The sequence below is a fragment of the Megalobrama amblycephala genome, linkage group LG1 (assembly GCF_018812025.1).
Source record: "Megalobrama amblycephala isolate DHTTF-2021 linkage group LG1, ASM1881202v1, whole genome shotgun sequence".
Taxonomy (NCBI): domain Eukaryota; kingdom Metazoa; phylum Chordata; class Actinopteri; order Cypriniformes; family Xenocyprididae; genus Megalobrama; species Megalobrama amblycephala.
In genome coordinates this window covers 40,652,060-40,672,140 of record NC_063044.1, presented here as the reverse complement: position 1 = coordinate 40,672,140, position 20,081 = coordinate 40,652,060, and the positions used below count along the sequence as shown (strand labels likewise).

At 37.3% G+C, this 20,081-nt stretch overlaps 1 long non-coding RNA gene across 1 annotated transcript in view; it reads left to right on the top strand.

Moving 5' to 3' along the window:
• LOC125269822 overlaps positions 1-11,161 on the top strand; it is a 72,460-nt gene extending 61,299 nt beyond the window's left edge. The window contains exons 2-3 of the long non-coding RNA XR_007185200.1: positions 9,708-9,743; positions 10,115-11,161. This is a non-coding gene — a long non-coding RNA (uncharacterized LOC125269822). The remainder of the gene's footprint in view (positions 1-9,707; positions 9,744-10,114) is intronic.
• The last annotated feature ends 8,920 nt before the right edge of the window (positions 11,162-20,081 follow it).

The following is a 20,081-nucleotide window of genomic DNA, read 5'->3' as shown; positions in this document are numbered from 1 at the left end:
TACTTTATTTCATTTTATATTCCACGCAGGAGTTAAATAAACTACTTTACCTTTGATTTGTGCATCATACCTTATTAAATATGCCACGTGAAATCTGTGCCAACTGTTAGCATAATCAGTCCATCACAGAAATGTACAAATGTACCAGCATTTCCATTCTTCAAGAATGATCTCTTTTAGAGACTGGATGCTGGATGGAGAGTGATGCTCAGAATTCCCCATAGGTGTTCGATTGGGTTCATATCAGGACTCACTGAATCACTTTCACCCTGTTCTTCTTCAGAAATCCAACAGTAGCCTTAGATGTGTGTTTAGGATCATTGTCATGTTGGAAAAAAAAGGGGCACGGAGTGATGGTGGCATCTTCTCTTTCAGTATAGAGCAGTACATCTGTGAATTCATGATGCCATCAATGAAATGCAGCTCCCCGACAGCAGCAGCACTCATGCAGCCCTACATAAGGACACTGCCAACACCATGTTTCACTGTAGGCACCATGCATTTTCTTTGTATTCCTCACCTTTGTGACGCCATACAGTTTTGAAGCCATCAGTTCCAAAAACATTTATCTTGGTCTCATCACTCCAGAGTATAGAGTCCCAGTAGTCTTCATCTTTGTCAGCATGGGTCCTCACAAACTCTAGGTGGGCTTTTTTGTGCCTAGGCTTTAGGAGAGGCTTCTTTCGTGGACGGCACCCATGCATGCCATTCCTCTGCAGTGTACGCCATATTGTGTCACGGGAAATAATCAACCCAGTTTGGCTTTCTACTTCTTTAGATAACTGCAGTGAACTTGCACGCCGATTTTCTTCAACCCTTCTCATCAGAAGACGCTCCTGTCGAGGTGTTAACTTCAGTGGATGACCTGGACGTCTCTGTGAGATGGTTGCAGTTCCATCTTTTTGAAATTTTTGTACCACTTTTGCTACAATATTCTGACTGATAAGTAAAGCTTTGCTGAACTTCTTGTAGCCTTCACTTTTCTGGTGTAAAGAAATTATTTTCTTTCTCAGGTCTTGTGACATTTCTCTTCCATGTGGTGCCATTGCTGACAGCATGAAATGGGGTTTTAACACCCTTTTATAGTCAGCTGTCTGCTGGACACCTGTGTAATGAATAATTAGACTCACCTGTGGTTGAATTCTTGTTAAATTAGACATTTGTAGTCTAAAATTTAGCTTTGCTTCAGAGACTTTCAGTGGAGTGTATCATTTTTGCATCACCCTAATTTGAATAAAACTGAAAAATGTGTAATCTAAGTTATATTATTAACCTTACTTTCATGTTATAAGTTAAACAGATGTTATATTAAACTTAGTCTTGTCAACATTTTGGAAATTGTTTTTGTGTTAGCACTGTAGGTAGGTCTATTAGTAAAATCTGTTGACATTTATCAATCTTTGTTTCATTAAATGCCAACAGTGACAGTTCAAAAATGATGGGAAAAAGCACTTCTTGTGTTTTTTAGCCTCAAGTTTGCATGCTTGTAACTCAAGAAGTATTAAAGATATCTTAATATCCTTTTAGATTCTGGTTCTTAACAAACTTTCCTTTTGGTATCTTCAATTTGCATACAGCTGATACTATTTTCTTTTAAAGAGGAATATCTAAAGGACAAATAATGTTAAAACTAGAAATGTATCAAATTTTTTTCTATCATCTTAAGAATGTACCTGTCTGAGTGCCATAAATATTCTTTTTCTAAAGTTCTCATGCCTGTAACTCTAAAAGTATTCAATATATCTTAATATCCTTCTAGATTCTCATTATTAACAAATTTTTCTTTTGGAATCTTCATTTTTAAGGCTCCATATGGTTTAATCTCATAGATATAGGGATGTCCATGCGGTAACGTGTAGTTATGATAACTCTTGGTAGCTTCAGAGGCTGTTAAAATGAACAAAATCCCATCTTCCTAATATCTCTAAAATTGATTCAAATATAGATTCTTATAAATACACTTTTAAAAGCAAGTTAATGTGCCTCAAAATATCCTCAACCATTTTCAGTTGATTTTTGGTACTCAGAGAGTTGTTTTATATAGGCTAATTCTTTTGATAGAGGGAAACAATATATGTTTCTAGTTTAAACATTATTTATTCTTTAGACATTCCTCTTTAAATGCAACAAGTAATCAGCTGTATGCAAAGTGAACCATATAGTGGTTCTATATATAAAATAAAAATTTCAAAAGGAAAGTTTATTAAGAATGAGAATATTAAGATATCTTGAATACTTTTTGAGTTACAGCCATGCAAACTTTAGAAAAGGAATATTTATGGCACTCAGACAGGTATGTTCTATGCAATTGAGATGATAGGAAAAAAATAGATACATTTCTAATTTGAACATTATTTGTACTTTAGATATTCTTTTTAAAAGAAAAAAAGTATCAGCTGTATGCAAAGTGACCCACAATTGGTTTTGACCACTGAAAATGTTTACAATTTACCAATTTACTCATGGAGCTGCATTAACATGTCCATATCTCTGGGATTGAACCATCGAGGGCCTTTAAAAATGAAAATACCAAATGGAAAGTTTGTTAAGAACCAGAATCTAAAAGGATATTAAGATATCTTTAATACATCTTGAGTTACAGGCATGCAAACTTGAGGCTAAAAAACACAAGAAGTGCTTTTTGCCATTTTTGAACTGTCACTGTTGGCATTTAATGAAACAAAGACTGCTAAAGTCAACAGATTTTACTAATGGACCTACCAATCTCTGTGCAGAAATAAAATAATGATGCTGCCATCTTTCTAAACTCATTTTTACACCCCTGTAAATTGGCTTCAAATCTGAGGTGAAAATTGTCATTTTGACCCCCTTCTACAAAATAGTAAATATACATCTGTCACATTTAATATTTTGGCTTTTATTCACAGCAGGATACCTCATTATCTGTACACAGCACATACTTGCAGTTTTATCAGTATTTATTGTTAATTATTTGTATTTTTGTCTGCTTGATGCAGGAGTCATTCTTCATGAAAAAGATATTCCACGCAGGAGTTAAATAAACTACTTTACCTTTGATTTGTGCATCATACTGTATTAAATACGCCACATGAAATCTGTGCCAACTGTTAGCATAACCAGTCCATCACAGAAATGTACAAATGTACCAGCATGCATGCCAACCTCCAACTTTGTTGAGATTTCTTATCATTGTTTTCTTGTTTTTGCTGCAGGCCGCTTTAGTTTTCCCAAAGCTGCTGCAATCCAATCACTCAGCTCTTTAAAAGCCATGTTGTAAATATTGCATTTCAATCCAAGTAATATTTTAAGTACAGCAAACTTTTTTTTTTTTTTTTATCTGGGTCAAGATGCAGGGAAATGGGAGGTGAAAAACTGAATAAGAAATGCCTCTTTAATTAGACAAAACATTTTATGTTGTCATCTGTATTGTACTGTATGTACAGTACCTTAAAATTGTGTCTTGCAACACAAGTATGCCAGTATTAACAGAGCTCACATACAGAATTGATATAATGGGCAATATAATATATATATATATATATATATATATATATATATACAGTACAGTCCAAAAGTTTGGAACCACTAAGATTTTTAATGTTTTTAAAAGAAGTTTCGTCTGCTCACCAAGGCTACATTTATTTAATTAAAAATACAGTAAAAACAGTAATATTGTGAAATATTATTACAATTTAAAATAACTGTTTTCTATTTGAATATATTTCACAAAGTAATTTATTCCTGTGATGGCAAAGCTGAATTTTCAGCATCATTACTCCAGTCTTCAGTGTCACATGATCCTTCAGAAATCATTCTAATATGCTGATCTGCTGCTCAAGAAACATTTAATGTGTACAATTGTACAAAATATTTGTGTACAATATTTTTTTTCAGGATTATTTGATGAATAGAAAGTTCAAAAGAACAGTGTTTATCTGAAATCTAATCTTTTGTAACATTATAAATGTTTGTACTGCCACTTTTGATTGATTTAATGCATCCTTGCTGAATAAAAGTATTCATTTCTTTAATTTCTTTTCAAAAAAATAAAAATAAAAATTCTTACTGACCCCAAACTTTTGAACGGTAGTGTATAATGCTACAGAAGCTTTGTATTTCAGATAAATGCTGTTCTTTTGAACTTTCTATTCATCAAGGAATCCTGAAAAAAAAAGTACACAACTGTTTTCAACATTGAAAATAATCATAAATGTTTATTGAGCAGCAAATCAGCATATTAGAATGATTTCTGAAGGATCATGTGACACTGAAGACTGGAGTAACGATGCTGAAAATTCAGCTTTGCATCACAGGAATAAATTACTTTGTCAAATATATTCAAATAGAAAACAGTTATTTTAAATTGTAATAATATTTCACAATATTACTGGTTTTTACTGTATTTTTAATTAAATAAATGTAGCCTTGGTGAGCAGACGAAACTTCTTTTAAAAACATTAAAAATCTTAGTGGTTCCAAACTTTTGAACTGTACTGTGTATATATATATATATGTGCATATACTTTAAAAGAACATGGATTCAGTTATTCATCCATCCAGTCTTTTGACATCAAAAGGCTTATCATGAGAATCATCACCCTCTTGACAGGTCTTGTCTCTTCTATTCAACACAGTGTCCACAAATTATTTCATACCACCGATGGCTTAAATTCCAGGTGGGTAAACATGAAAATGTCAAGCGATGCAGATACTGAGAGGAAATGTGAAGCCGGTCTCATCTGTATACACTCTGAGCCTCCTTGCACCGAAAAGTGTGTTTCAGAGTGTATCATGGGGTTAGAACAATCCTTTTGCCCTGCATGCCTTGTGATCATGAGATCCGTCCGTGAGCAACATAAATGGTACGAATGGAGCTGAAAAGAATCCAAGGAAATCCAGCCTCCTCCTTAAATGAAGTATATGCATGTATAAGGTCTGTAAATGCATTAAGATGTGCGAGACTGACTGGGCTGGAAATAACTCATGAATTCTTGAGAGCACTTGGCTGTGACTACTGAAGCATTTATGTGACTTCACATCTCTCAAAGACGTCAAGCAGGGGCTCAATTCCCTCTGAAAGGACTCAGAGATTCGAAAGCAGTGAATTCGCTGGTACTCTGCCTGTGTGGCTGTGAAAGACGTGCCAAGTACCGTGTCCATAAGTAAGCTTCTGAGCAGATGAGGTTCTGGCCAAGGGAGAGGCCTTTCATAGAGGAAGGTGAAGACAAGATTATTCTCTTGGTTATTTGACAATCCAGATCTGAAGACTTGACAATGAATTCACTTAAAGCTAAGAGAATTTAAGCTAAGACGTAAAGCTTCCAGTCCTTTTAGTCTATAGGCTAGTCAGTCAGGTTTTACCTAATCTTTGTTTGTAAAAGCAATTTTCAAAACCCTATAAATTGGCATGTAATGGTGCTTTATATATTTTCTTTATCCGTAAAGAAACCAATTCTGTCATTAATTACTCACCCTCGTGTCATTCCACATCCTTAAGACCTCCGTTCATCTTCTAAACACAAATGAAGATTTTTTTTTATGAAATCTGAGAGATTTCTATCCCTCCATAGAGATCCAACGCAACTACCACTTTCAAGTTTCAGAAAGGAAAGACATTATTACAGTAATCCATGTAACTCCAGTGGTTTAACCACAATTTTATGAATACTATGAGTGCTTTGTTTCCGCAAAAAAAAAATGACGCATGTGTTTTGTGTTCAGACACGCGCGTCAACACAATCCACATGCGCGAGTGCTCACAAGTACGAAGCCCCGCACATGACATGCAGGAAAAAAATAGTAAGCTAAATCTTGCGCACAATTTACTAATTCGTTCCCTTGATTTGCTAAATCGTGTGCACAATTAATAAATCAAAGGAATGAACTAGTAAATCGTGCGCACGATTTAGCAAATCAAGTGAACGAAATAGTAACTCGTGCACACGGTTTAGAAAATCGAGGGAACAAATTGCGTTTTGTGTTGATGCGAGAGCTGACGTTGTTGCGTGAACACACTTTGGATAATATTATTTTGTAAATAAAGTGGTAAATGATGTCTTTTTGTGCAAACAAAGCACTCATAGCATTCATGGAATTGAGGTTAAACCGTTGGAGTCACATGGAGTGCTTTAATGATGTCTTTCCTACCTTTCTGGGGCTTGAAAGTGGTAGTTGCGTTGGATCTCTATGGTGGGACAGAAAACTCTCGGATTTCATTAAAAAGATCTTAATTTGTTCTCCGAAGATGAATGAAGGTCTTACGGATGTGGGACGACATGAGGGTGAGTAATGACAGTGTTTTCATTTTTGGATCAACTAACCCTTTAACTTTACATGCCGTATTTCAATCATTTATGCCTAATTGACCCTTCGCAAAGACCCGCCCCCCTTAGTTACTGTTGCTTTGTCCGACAAGTCGTGGCGCTGTCACGCCACACGCAGTGAAAAATACTTTGCGGATCAAAGAGGATACTGACAACATGTCGACAGACAAGACAGAGCAGGTTACTTATGATATTAAACAAAGTCCCAGCTTTCAAACTGTGTAGTTTTTTAAAGAAATTCAAACAATAAAAACCGTTTTGTTGCTCTTTAATGTGTCGTGACAGATCGCTGTAGCGCCTCAGCTCAAGAGGCTCTTAAACCGATCATCTCTTCTTATTAGTTCATTTATAGCATCAAATAAACATAAATGAACATGAGAATCAATGTTGTTTCAAACGCGGAAAGATGTCAATATACACAATTTTTCAAGTTTAACTCCATCGAGGTTAATCTTCTACCTCCTGACTGCTTTGTCTGACAAAATGGCGGATTCGGCGTTCTGATTGGTTAGATCGCTTGTCAATCAAACTCCCGGCGAATTTGGGAAAGATTTTGCCGTTGATTTTGTTGGATTGGTCACAATGTTTTCACACTTTTTGGACGAATCAACCTACCAATGGATAAACAACAACAAAAACTGACACACTTCAACTTAAACAGAACAAAAACTGTTAAAGAGAGATTTGATTTGTCCGAGAGCCAAATGGCTTTGATTTCTTCACATTTTTCAGCTTTTCCATTTTCCACAAAGCAATTATTAAACATACCACCCATAAAGACAATGTGAATCAATTTGTGCTTTATTGAAGATAAACTGAAGTGGTTAGCACATCAGGCTAATCGAATCAAGAGGAACTGAAATTTAAGGAAAAACGCTATATCTTTTCACTGCAGTTGGTAGTAGCTCTCTCAAATAATTAATGGTCTAAAACAAAAGTATTGCGCTTTATTCTGTGTTTCAAGAGCATTGTATGAGATGTGTCTTCATGCTGGTCTGTGTGTGCGTAGGTGTATGTACAGCTTGCTTAATGGCTGTGCTGAGGAAATGGAGGTAGTGCAGTGTGCACAGAGGGGAACATACAGTATAATTATAGTGCTAGTGGTCAGGCAATTGCCTCCGTAGGTGTAGTCAAGAGGAACTGATGATCACACCTTAGCATTAGTTGTCTGCTTAGTGGGTACCGGGTTTATGACCTTAAAACTATCACTTTAACCTTCAGGGATTTGGTAAAGTTGCTTGAATATAATAGCTGAGTTTTGTGGCTGAAAATTAAAAGAATAATTTATCCAAAAATTCAAATTCTCAACCTCATGTTGTTCCAATCCTGGTGTGCATTTCCAAAATAAATTCGCTGAGAAACTAACCAACTAGTTAAGACTGTTTCCCAAAACCGTAGTATCATGGTCGCATGTTTGTCTTGTTAACCACATTGGTTCAACAATATAGGATTGTCGTTAATGAATCTATTCAAGATCTCTGAGATGCTGCTGTTACGAACATGGCACCTTGTGACTACTTCACTATTTTTGTTCCGTGTCATTTTGCTTTATTTGATGTTTGATTCAAATCGTTGAACTATGTTGGTAACGACAGAACTTAGTTGGCTAACAATGCATTCGGGAAAAGCACCTCTGTGTGATGTTGCTTCTCCCATGAACAAGAATGAAGAAATTTCGCAGAATGTTCATATTTTCCATACTGTGAATGCTCCCAAAAAAAAAAAAAAAAAAAAAGACAGATAGCACTGTAAGAAATGATTGTGATTTTAACGGTAAAAGACTGTAAAAATGCTATGGTGAAAAACAGTTAATTGACCCTTCGCCGGGAGTTTGATTGACAGGCGATCTAACCAGTCATAACGCCAAATCCGCCATTTTGTCTGACAAAGCATTCAGGGGAGTTAGTAGATTAATGTTGGTGGACTTGAACTTGAAAAATGATGTGTACTGACATCTTTCTGTTGTTAAAATGTGGTTCATTCATGTTTATTTGATTACATAAAAGAACAAGTAAGAAGAGATGATCGGTTCACGTGCTGCTTGAGGCGCTACAGTGATCTGTCACAACACATTAAAGAGCCACAAAACGGTATTTATTGTTTAGATTTCTTCAAAACTTAAAAAAAAATAGAAATTTGAGACTTTGTTTCATATCAAAAGTAACCTGCTCTGTCTTGTCTGTTGATACGTTGTCAGCGTCCTTTTTGCTCCACGATGTATTTTTCCACTGTGAAAACATGATGTGTGGTGTGAGAGTGGCATGGCTTGTCGGATGTAGCAACAGTAACTAAAGGAGGCGGGTCTTTGCAAACGGTCAATTGGTTTACTGAAAGTTTCCGTACTATATACAGTGAATAACTGTAATAGATCTAACGGTACATATAATGTAATTTTACAGTAAAATACCATTACATTTATAGGTTTTGGAAGTGAAAAATAACATTGTATAATTTACAGTGAAAAAACGTAAATTGACATCCCCACAATTCCCTGCATGACACTTCACATTTGATGTATTTTCATCATTTTTTTTTTTTCTAATCAGTTATGTACATTAGGGTTTTATGTTACATCTAATGTTTTTAAATGAATGCATTTAATGCATTTTTAAAATGTCATGTTTGTTGTCATGATGGTATTCAGTGTTGTGTGAGAATGACACTGTGTGCACCTTCTATGTATTAGTATTGTCCTTCTCAGCTTTGATTCATCATGTGACTCTCATCACCACTGTGTTATTGGTGGTTGTCAGTGTATTACAAAGGTACAAAACAAATATTAGTACTTCAATAGGTTGGTAAATTAACATTATATCAGTTCATGAAATACGTTTTTTTACCGTAAATTTAATGGATTTTTTTACAGTGTGTAAAAAAACAGTTATGAACCATAATTATTATGATATAAACCTTTAAATTATACGGTTTTGAACTGTAAAATAGACAGTAAACTAAGTGCTGTCCCGTAAAACCTAAAACGTTGCTTTTTTACGGTAAAGTTCTGGCAATCACAGCTGCCGTTTTTTTACCGTAAATTTTACAGGGATTTTTTATGGGCATGTAATACTGTAAGTCCTATGAACTAATTCAAATGCTTTTTGTATATAAAGAACAAATTTAATTTATTTTTCACTGATAATGATAATGATAATGATTCTTCATAGCTCTCAAATGTTATTCCAGTGCATGTATTTTTAATGGCATGTCAAAACATGTCACCAAGTTTGACATCAAAACAATTTGTGAGAAATTAAAATACGAACATGGAATGTGCTCTACAGAGGAGGTGAATTTTTCAGTTCATTCCTCACACAAAGCTAGACCTCATAAGACTTTAATGGTGTTTTTTTTTTTTGTATTGAAAAGAACAATTTGCCTAACATCTCATTTTGTGTTCTACAGATGAAAGACAATCGTACGAGTTTCAACAACATGAAGGTGAGTGAATGGGTGAAGTATTCCTTTGAAAATGATTTCAATGTCCAAATATATTTATATAGGTCTCATTGAAGCATTACAAGAGATGTAGCTTAGAAAAATCCTATACTCAATGCAAACTAAACTGCAAAGTTATGCAAGATGCTTTAAAACATCCCACCAGTCAAACACGGAGAGGCCAACATCCTGCCTTGACTTTAAAAAGTAGCCGTGTTAGTATCATCAGAGGAGTCCATTATCTGCTCCATCTCTAGCTGCAAGGCATATTTAATTGAAAGGAAAAAGGCAGAGGAGGGAATGAGTCAGGTATTTTTCACTCTTTTTGCTCCTCCCTCCACACACACTCACTTTTCAATCTGTTTTCCCCTCAGCATCGTGAGCAGGGGATCACTTTGACGGCGAGATGTGGGTGGATGTGTCTGTGTTTGCGCTCACAGAGCCTGCGTGGTGTCACCGAGGTTTTGGAATCCGCCTCAGCGCTGGGGTGGGCTGGAAAAGATGGAGAGAGAAAGAGAGAGGGAGGGAGGAAAACATGCTGGCAGGCTCTTCACAGACAGCTGCAGACTAGTGGGCGACCCGGTGAGAGTGTCCTAAACCTGTGCCAACGGAAGGGAGAAAAAAACAGGATGGCAAAACACAGTAAAACTGATCTATGCACAGATGCACACTTCCTTTAAGGCGTCAGATTACATCACTCTCACATTCCCTACTTTATAAAAATTATTACACTGTAAAGTATTAGATTTTCTTTTTTTGTGCTTGTAAAGTGCATGTAATGCCATGTTAGACGGACTGTATATTTTATATAACTTGTATAATGTTGATATACCAGCCTACTTGAACCACAATAATCTGCTTGACACCTTTAAATGTACTGATAACCACCATAATAATTAGCATTAATAATCATTAAATGTTTTTTTTTTCAGTGCCTGTGGCCATTAATCAATTAGACACAGATGGTGCACAGCATTTTCTACAATACAAAACACCACAGAAGTAGACAACACGCGACATTAAAGTGATACAACAAACATGAACTAAGTAACACAAAACACAGCAAAGCAATGCACAAGAATAATTAATAAGTAACATTTATAACCTATAACATTATATAACCGGCGGATCTCAAACTGTGGTACACAGATTGATATAATTGATAAAATGCACCAACGACTGATTAATTAACTCGTAACAATAAATAAATTGATTGTGTTAACCTTAATTGTATTGTTTCTGTTCCCTCTCTTCACAGTCGGCTCATTTAGGTTCATAATTAAAGTTGCAGTCTACTCAGTTTTTGTTGGTGTTAACTTAGCTTTTACCTTTTCACATGTGCACTGTAAAAATTATCATGTTGAATTTGTTTAAAAAAGGCCGTAAAAAAATACTTTGTTTCTGGTTTACAGGATGGCATATATTCCTGGTGCCTGTATATTTTACATCTTATAACTGTATATTTCATTAAGTGATATAATGTTAATATACCAATTAACAATGGTGCCAAAACTACCAAAATCTGCATTTTACATTAAAAAATGTTGAATTCAAGAGGTACAACAGAAAGCCACATAATAAATCAGAGTTCTTATTAAGTTAAATGGCCAATACTCGCATATACATGGCCATACACACAAGACAAAACACTGTCAACGTAACACACAGGACACTAAAATAGTGCAATAAACAGTTAAATGTAACACAAAACACCCTAATGTAGTTTACTGAAAACAAAAATAAGAAACAAAATTATTTATATAAAGTAAAGTCATATGTGATGTCATGCAGGGACTTCTGGGAATATCCTTTTGTTGTTTTTCACTATAAATGATATGGTAATTCATAGTTTTTGCTTCCCAAAATCAATAATTTTACAATAATTTACAGTATAATTACATATAATATGATGTTAAGCCTTTTACAGTTTTTCCACCCATATTTGATAAGGTAACTTGTAGTTAAAAGGTTTTTACAGTAGCACTTTACAGTATGTACAATGTACAGTATTTTGGCATGGTAATGGATATGACAATGTTGATTTTTTTGGTCTTGTCGGAATAGATCTGCTGCTGCTGTTGCAGATTAAGTACGGGACTTGCTACTGCCAATACATACACGACACGCTGCTGTGAGCAAGTAAGACATGCTGCTGCTGTACAATATAGCGTACATGAATTACCTGTAGCAGATCTATACAGGTGGAGCTGGGGAAGGTGGAGGGTTTCTGAAAGCGTGCTGCAAACTGCTACAGCAAATGCTGACCAAGTATTTGAAGGTTGAGCAGCGAGTTCATTGCCTACTGATACAGCAGGGACTGTAGAGAATGATGAGATTGCAAGCAGATTGAGTTAAGGACCTCTCAGCCTGTGCAATCTAGAGTTTCATAAGAGATTTTTTTTATTATTCTATAAAAATGACAAACATTTTTTACAGTGTCCTCCAAAGCTGGTCACACACTAGACGATTTTCAAATCTTAACTGATTTTAAAACTGTGGGAGACCACAGACATAATGACAGTTTCAACTGATTTTTAGCATGATATTCCTCTGAATGCACACATTAAGGCAGGATCACACCAAGCCGATGCCGACGAACTAGTGGCGACGAAAGCAGACTGCGGGGTTGGCACATGTCGGCAGCGTCTGGGTCCAAAGTTGCCCTGACACACCAAACCGACGCTCGACACCCAGCGGCCAAGTAGCACGTCCGTTCTGCACCTGCATAAGAAGAAATGCTTTTCTGTACCAGCAGGTGGCAGTAGCTGAACAGCCAATCAGAACAATCAGATGGCCCGACGAGCTCCAACGGCGATTCAACATGTCGATGCCGACGCCGACGAACTAGTGGCGACGAAAGCAGACTGCGGGGTTGGCACATGTCGGCAGCGTCTGGGTCCAAAGTTGCCCTGACACACCAAACCGACGCTCGACACCCAGCGGCCAAGTAGCACGTCCGTTCTGCACCTGCATAAGAAGAAATGCTTTTCTGTACCAGCAGGTGGCAGTAGCTGAACAGCCAATCAGAACAATCAGATGGCCCGACGAGCTCCAACGGCGATTCAACATGTCGATGCCGACGCCGACGAACTAGTGGCGACGAAAGCAGACTGCGGGGTTGGCTCATGTTGGCAGCGTCTGGGTCCAAAGTTGCCCTGACACACCAAACCGACGCTCGACACCCAGCGGCCAAGTAGCACGTCCGTTCTGCACCTGCATAAGAAGAAATGCTTTTCTGTACCAGCAGGTGGCAGTAGCTGAACAGCCAATCATAATGATCAGATGGCCCGACGAGCTCCAACGGCGATTCAACATGTCGATGCCGATGCCGACGAACTAGTGGCCCGACGAGCCCGACGAGCTCCAACGGCGATTCAACATGTCGATGCCGATGCCGACGCCGACGAACTAGTGGCGACGAAAGCAGACTGCGGGGTTGGCTCATGTTGGCAGCGTCTGGGTCCAAAGTTGCCCTGACACACCAAACCGACGCTCGACACCCAGCCAAGTAGCATGTCCGTTCTGCGCCTGCATAAGAAGAAATGCCTTTCTGTACCAGCAGGTGGCAGTAGCTGAACAGCCAATCATAACGATCAGATGGCCCGACGAGCTCCAACGGCGATTCAACATGTCGAATCGGCCGAAAAAAAGCTGACAAGGACCAACTTCAGTCGACGATGCGGAACACACTGAGAAAACACGCTTCCTCACTCTCATTGGCTATCGCAGGTATCACGTCAGAGGCAGCCCAATCAAGAGTCATGTTTATTATGTTTTTGAGATCAGGGATGCTCCGCCTCAGTCGGGAGCAGTTAAATAAATGTAATGACACCACACAATAGAGGATATTTTCGACAAAAAATTGTTTGAGACAAGCTTCAAATCCCCAGATCGTTTGGGGGTGCAAATCGGGGCTTAAAATCTTCAAGTGTGTGGCCAGCCTAACAGCCCATGTGGACATTAAAAAAACAGGAAAGTGAACATGAATGTTTTATACAAATGCTCTCCTAAAGTGATACACACATAGGCACCCAAGCATGTGTGTGTTTGTTCTCACACACTCAGCCCATTCCAGCTGGATTCCTTAGGCCTAATTGAACAGCACAACAGCATGGAGGATGTTTAATGAACAATGAAATCAGGTCGTTACAATATGGCCATGATATAGAGGAGGCCATATTCCATTGAATGTTTATATTATCAATACTGACTCATAAATTTGTCCTAGGACAGCAGCGATAGTAAATTACTGCATGCCACGTGGAGCAGCAATAGATCCGCTTCTCTCCTCCGCAGGTAGATGCATAGCAGCAGCGTGCCAGCGCAGAGGTGAAAGGATTGTTGACTGCATAAGCGAGTGCTCTGGCATGAAGTCAAAGGCGCCCGTGGTTTAGCAGGCCTGCTGCCAGCCTGGCAAATGAATGCCTCATTCCCATGCATGCATTGCATTCAAATGCATTTGAGCCTCACGTATACCCCGAACAGAATCCAGCCCCTTCTTTCAGAGTGCTTCCTGTCTTCTCAAGCCCTCTAATGCGCCATTGTACGGAGCATAATGCCACCGACTGCTGACCAGACAGCGAGAGTGATTCCAGAAAATGCTATCACACCCTGATAAGCCATTCAGCTAAGAGTAGCCAGTCGTCAAATCATTCCCATGGGCGTCATTGGACACAAAAGTGACAATGCAGAGACTGGAGACTCGTACACAATCAGGGAGATGATTGGAAAAAGAAAAAAAAAAGCTTCCGCCCTTTCATCTGGCTCTGAATATAGATCGAACTGAATGGGTAAAACAAGCACAAGCTATATTTGTGAGCCAATACTTGTAGATATAAAGGGAAGCAGGAAATTTCATCTTTAGCTGATGGACAAGGAACAAGCTGGCAGAAATGACCCGAGCCCTGTGCACAGGCACTTAGCCAATTTTAATTATGCATGCCATGTGTCCACTGCCCAAATAACCCTGTGCGCTTGTTCCTTGTAAGTGTATCAATCTGAGGCAAGCACTATTTACAGCCGTGGAGTAGGGTGGCCCTTTGGGACATAACTCCCGACTTGGGCTGCGAATGGCTAGAGTAACCTGAAAGTACACACATCAGACATCGCACTCTGTCTCCAAATAAGGGCCCTCTATTCCGGAGTCTGGGGAGAAAAGAGGCATGTCACTGCTGGCAGAGAAGATGCTGCTCTTTTGTAAAGCTTTTAGAGTAGGTGGTGTGTTTATCCCAGCAGTCGGGACGCAAGCTGCCATTGTGGGGTCACGGTGCATGTTGCCTGAGTCTATAGACTGTGTGCGTGTGTGTGTGTATACATATCAGTGCCTTGTCTACATCAGAGCCGGAATTGGAGATGTACTGGAACTTCGAATGTAGAGCTCTATGACTCAACCAGATGCCTCGGCCTCCTGGACAAATGCAGCAGCTAAACAAAATCAGAAAATGTTTCTGAGCTCGCAAATGTCCAACTCACTGGTGCAGTGGTGTTAGAATGATTAATTTATTCCTTTAGGGTTGTCTCATTTCAAAAATGCATGCACATTTTGAGTTTGTAACAAACAAACAAAAAACTTTTTTTTTAACTTTGTTATTTTTTTAGGGCTGCTACTTTGCTGAACATTAACCTATATACTGTCCATTGTTTCATGTTATCTATTAAAGTTATATTGCAATAATTCTCATATTTAGAATAAAAATTATTATTATAATATAATTATTGTTAATAATATTAATAATAATAATAATAACAGTACTAATTTATACTTGCAACAATTAATGTTGTCAGAATTTATAACTCTGGAATTTATAATGTTATAATTGTAATAGGATATGTTTACACGACAATGATGTACTAAAAACTGAAAAGATTTTCTTTTGGGTTTCTTGCATATAGATGACAATATTGTCAAAACATGTTTGTCAAATTTGCATTTTTGTAGTTTACATGGAGACAATAATGGTATCGTTTTCAAAAACATGCACTTTGAAACCACTTTGAAAGCCCCTAAAATGCTGATTTGTGTCCCAGACAGCAACATATAGTAGTGTTGGCCCAGATCCGGCCCACACCTGGTACACATGGAATCCACATGTACCAGATGTGGGCCGTATCTGGACCGACACTATGTTGCTGTATGGGGTAAATGAATGGCCAAAACAGTGTTGTGTAAACGGTCCCTTATTTGTATTAAGGATGATGTTGATAGTAGTAGTAATAATAATAATAAATATAGCTGCAAGCAGCAATTATGGGGTCAAGCCAAACAAGGAAATATTTGTGGACATCTGTGATCAGGAGATTAGGATAAAGCTGTTTAAATTACATCAGTTAAAGCGCTTATAACATATAACTTCTGAGCAGTAGGTGGCCCTATGATGAAACTCTGCATGCACCCTCAAGTCATGCCTGTGATGACATGTACCAAGTTTCGTGTCAATACACAAAACTTTTGCAAAGATACAGCTGCATATCCATTTTGGCGTCTTCGCAGTCAAATTTGTTGACGCAGTATAAAACAACGATTGGGTCTATCAAAATCTTTTAATAACTTTTTGTCATGAGTGTCTGTAGATGCTCCATACCAAATTTCGTACAAATCAGACAAATTTTGTAGTAGTTGGAAAAAATAGGTTTTGAATAAAATTCAATATGGCAGACAGGGAGTATGGTAGAATATGGTAACTTTGGTACCGTAGCACTCGGCATAAGCCAATAAATCTAATGATGTAAGTTAAATTACAATAATGTTAATTTTTCATATAAGCATTTGTATAAATTTCATTATATCTCTTGACCACTAGAGGGGCGCTGACCTAAAACTTTACAGGTCCTCTCAGAACATGACCTTGATGAATCATACCAAGTTTCGTAATGACATGTTCATGTATTCGTAAAACAGCATTTTATGACAAAATTCAAAATGGCCGACCAAAGAAAATTGGATATCGTTCAACTTGGCATGCCTCAAGGAATTTAAGGAGACCATCCTCATGATTTTAGGAGAAGGCATTCAAAAGATATTAGCAAAAATAGCCATCTTGGCACCAGTAGGTGGCGCTGTGACGATACTGTGCATGTCCAAGTCATGCCTGTAATGACATATACCTAGTCAATACACCAAATCATTGTGAAGATACAACGTCAAATCCATTTTTGCGCGCTCGCCGTCAAATTCGTTGATGCGCTATATGAGAACGAATTGGTCGATCAAAAATCGTATGACTTGGAGTGTGAGTATTTCGTGCAAATTGGACAAATGCTCTAGGAGGAGTTTGAAAAAGTAGATTTTTCAGAAAAATCTAAACGGCGGAAAGATTTTCACAATGGAAATGATGTCACAGGATGCATTCGAATCAGCACAAGAAAAAAGGAATATTGTTTCTAGGACTTATATGTGTCAAAAGTTATGAGCATAAACATGAGTGAACCTTTGAACTATTGGTTCACTCATGTTTATGTTATTATTAGGGCTTGACCCCTAATAACAATAATTTATTAATATTTATTAATATTTTGAATATTAATTTAATAACATTATTTTTTATTTATTTATTATTCATTATTATTTATGCCACATCTGTGCAGCATTAAATGTAAATACAATTTTTCATGGTACATTTCAGCTTCAGTGGTGCCTTTGCAGTGTGAGTATGTCATGATGAGTTGGGTTCATCCAAATGAATAAAACAGAATGATGTTATCTTATTTCATGTCTTGTGTCTTATGTGTATAGTCAGTGTAAGATAAACAAATATGCTTGCTAGGGCAAGCACCACTATTGCAATAATACTCATACATTTTAGGGTAGAGATTTAAACTCATTACATTTACATTTAGTCATTTAGCAGATGCTTTTATCCAAAACGACTTACAAATGAGAAACATCACATGCAATTTATCATACAAGAGCCAGCAACTCTTGTAGTCCCACAATGCCAAAATTCAAGAGTAGTGCAGAAGCTAGAGCAGAAGTAAAAGTGCAGAAAAGGGAAAGATATAGCAGAGTTTTTTAATAGAATTTATTTATAGAAAGTGTGTTTGATTGAGAATGGGAAGAAAAGTTCTCGCAGAAGAGATGCTATTTCTTGAAAGTCTTGAAGCTCAACCAACTATGCTTTCCAGTAACCGGTTTCTAGAAACTGTGTTTATTTCTACATAAGTTTACTTATTCATTTTATTAAAGAGTGAAACACAAAATATAACTGCAAGTATAAGCTTCACCAATTTACCAAAGAGATGTGTACTTAACTCTCTCAAAAGAAGCACAGTCTGTGCCAATCTCGTCCAGTGTCACTGCATATTCAGATCTATGCAAATGAAACTCCTACGTAATGAACTGCTGTTACCTCAGACATTGAACTCAGCATGTTTATGTAAGTAATGGTACATCACACACCTCAAAAGATGCTACGATTTCTTTCCTATTGTTAGAATCAAATGCAATTCTTAAGTTAAAACTCTTAAAGTTCAAGGCTCTGCAGTCATGATAACCCAATGTTATTATTTTCTACTGGCTCGTGCTGTGTGTACTTGTTAGTAAAAGCCTTGAATTTTTTTTTTTTTATGCTGTTACATCGCTCTTGCTGCGCTTTCACAATTCTGCTGATGTCGAGGAATGCTGCACGACTGAAACTCACAGGGAACGTTACATATTCACCAACTTACATTACCGCTTAACATTTATGCAGGCTGTCATACTGATGCATTATTCATGAGACATTTAAATCTAGAGGGAGGAGCAAGACAAAACACTTATCAAAGACAATCCACCTTTTTTTTCACGTTCTTAGGCAGAGTGAGATAGCGCGGGAAGTGCGCTGCAGTGTCTTTATGGAATAAGCACATATATGAGACTCACATAAACAGACTTAGTCCATTCAGCCATTAGATTCACCATTCATTCATGGAATGTAATTCGCATATTTTAAACACAGTAATCCTTTAAACATGGATTTCCATAATGCAATTTTGACAATAATAGCAGAGAATTAAAAATTAAATGGAATAACAATTCCATTTCGCTTTCAAATTGAAAGTCCCATGCATTTTCCACTGGCGACGTATGGAAATAATAGCAGTTGCCCTACAAAGAAACATCATGGAGGGCCCATATGGCATGAAAATCTGTAATCAATGAGTACTTCACACCACTAACGGCAGTCATCCACATCTGCTGTGAAAGAAAAATGTTGAGTCACTTAAACAAATGGCCTTTCATTGCTACTATACGGCACTTAAATCACGCATTTGAATAAACCTGTACCTAATAGTATCTCATCTTTCTGACATTTCCCAACCAATAGGAGGACAGCTGCAGGCATCTGTCCTGTAGTCCAGATGTTAAGATGGATCTGCCATGTTCAGGGGTGGCAGATGCTCCATTATATCAACTGCCACTAAACATTTCCTCTTCTGAATTATAACTAGCCTTCTCTTTCTCCTCGCCATCTAATAGGCTTAGCAAATAAATGGAGGATTTGAATAAATCACAACCAATAACTCACCTCACAGTCTGTCTTTTACTCTCCACAAAACCCATTTACGGACATTAGAGTCCGCTCTCTATAATATTGACAGCTACTTAAAATATTTAGCCTTAGTTTAGACAGCTCATTGCAAATATAATAAAATCCCACATTCATGCTTCGTAGACTGATTTTAGGTGAATGGGCAATTTGCAGAGTGTCTATGTGCATCTTCTTCCCACCACACTGGCTTCACGTTTAATCAGTCAGATTTTGCCATTTTGTTTTGCTCAATGGGATTTCCAATCAGTGCAATTCGGATTCAGGCTGAATAGTTGCTGTGTAATATGTGCATACCTTAAAATGCCACCTTTTATCATTTGATTGTAAAATACATCTTTAATCAATTGTGCAGGATTTGTGATAGAACCTGTGAGAAGCACCACCATGTGAATAGTCTATGAGCCGTTAACAGAACTGAGAGTTCTGTTTATGTTTGCTGATCAATGTTTATATGTGAGTAAAAGCCTAAATCTGTTCATCATAAAAAGCAATAAAGTCTCTTCAGAAAATTTGGACTAAATTGTTCAATTCATATGGATTAGCTTCACAATATCTTTTTGAAGCGTCAAAATTTGAATTACATAGGCTGTCGATGGAAGTACAGAAAGTGTTGCAACCCCACTGGAATAATGGTCAAATACTTCTTAAACCTCCATTAGCATTTTATTCGTGACACTCATGTAAACATCGTAAGAGCTACAAAAAAAAAAAAAAAAACTTGAGAAGAAAACACTGTATAACTCTAACACAATAACCAACATCACAATAAAACAATTACAAAATGATAGACATTAAACTCGTTTACTTTATAACC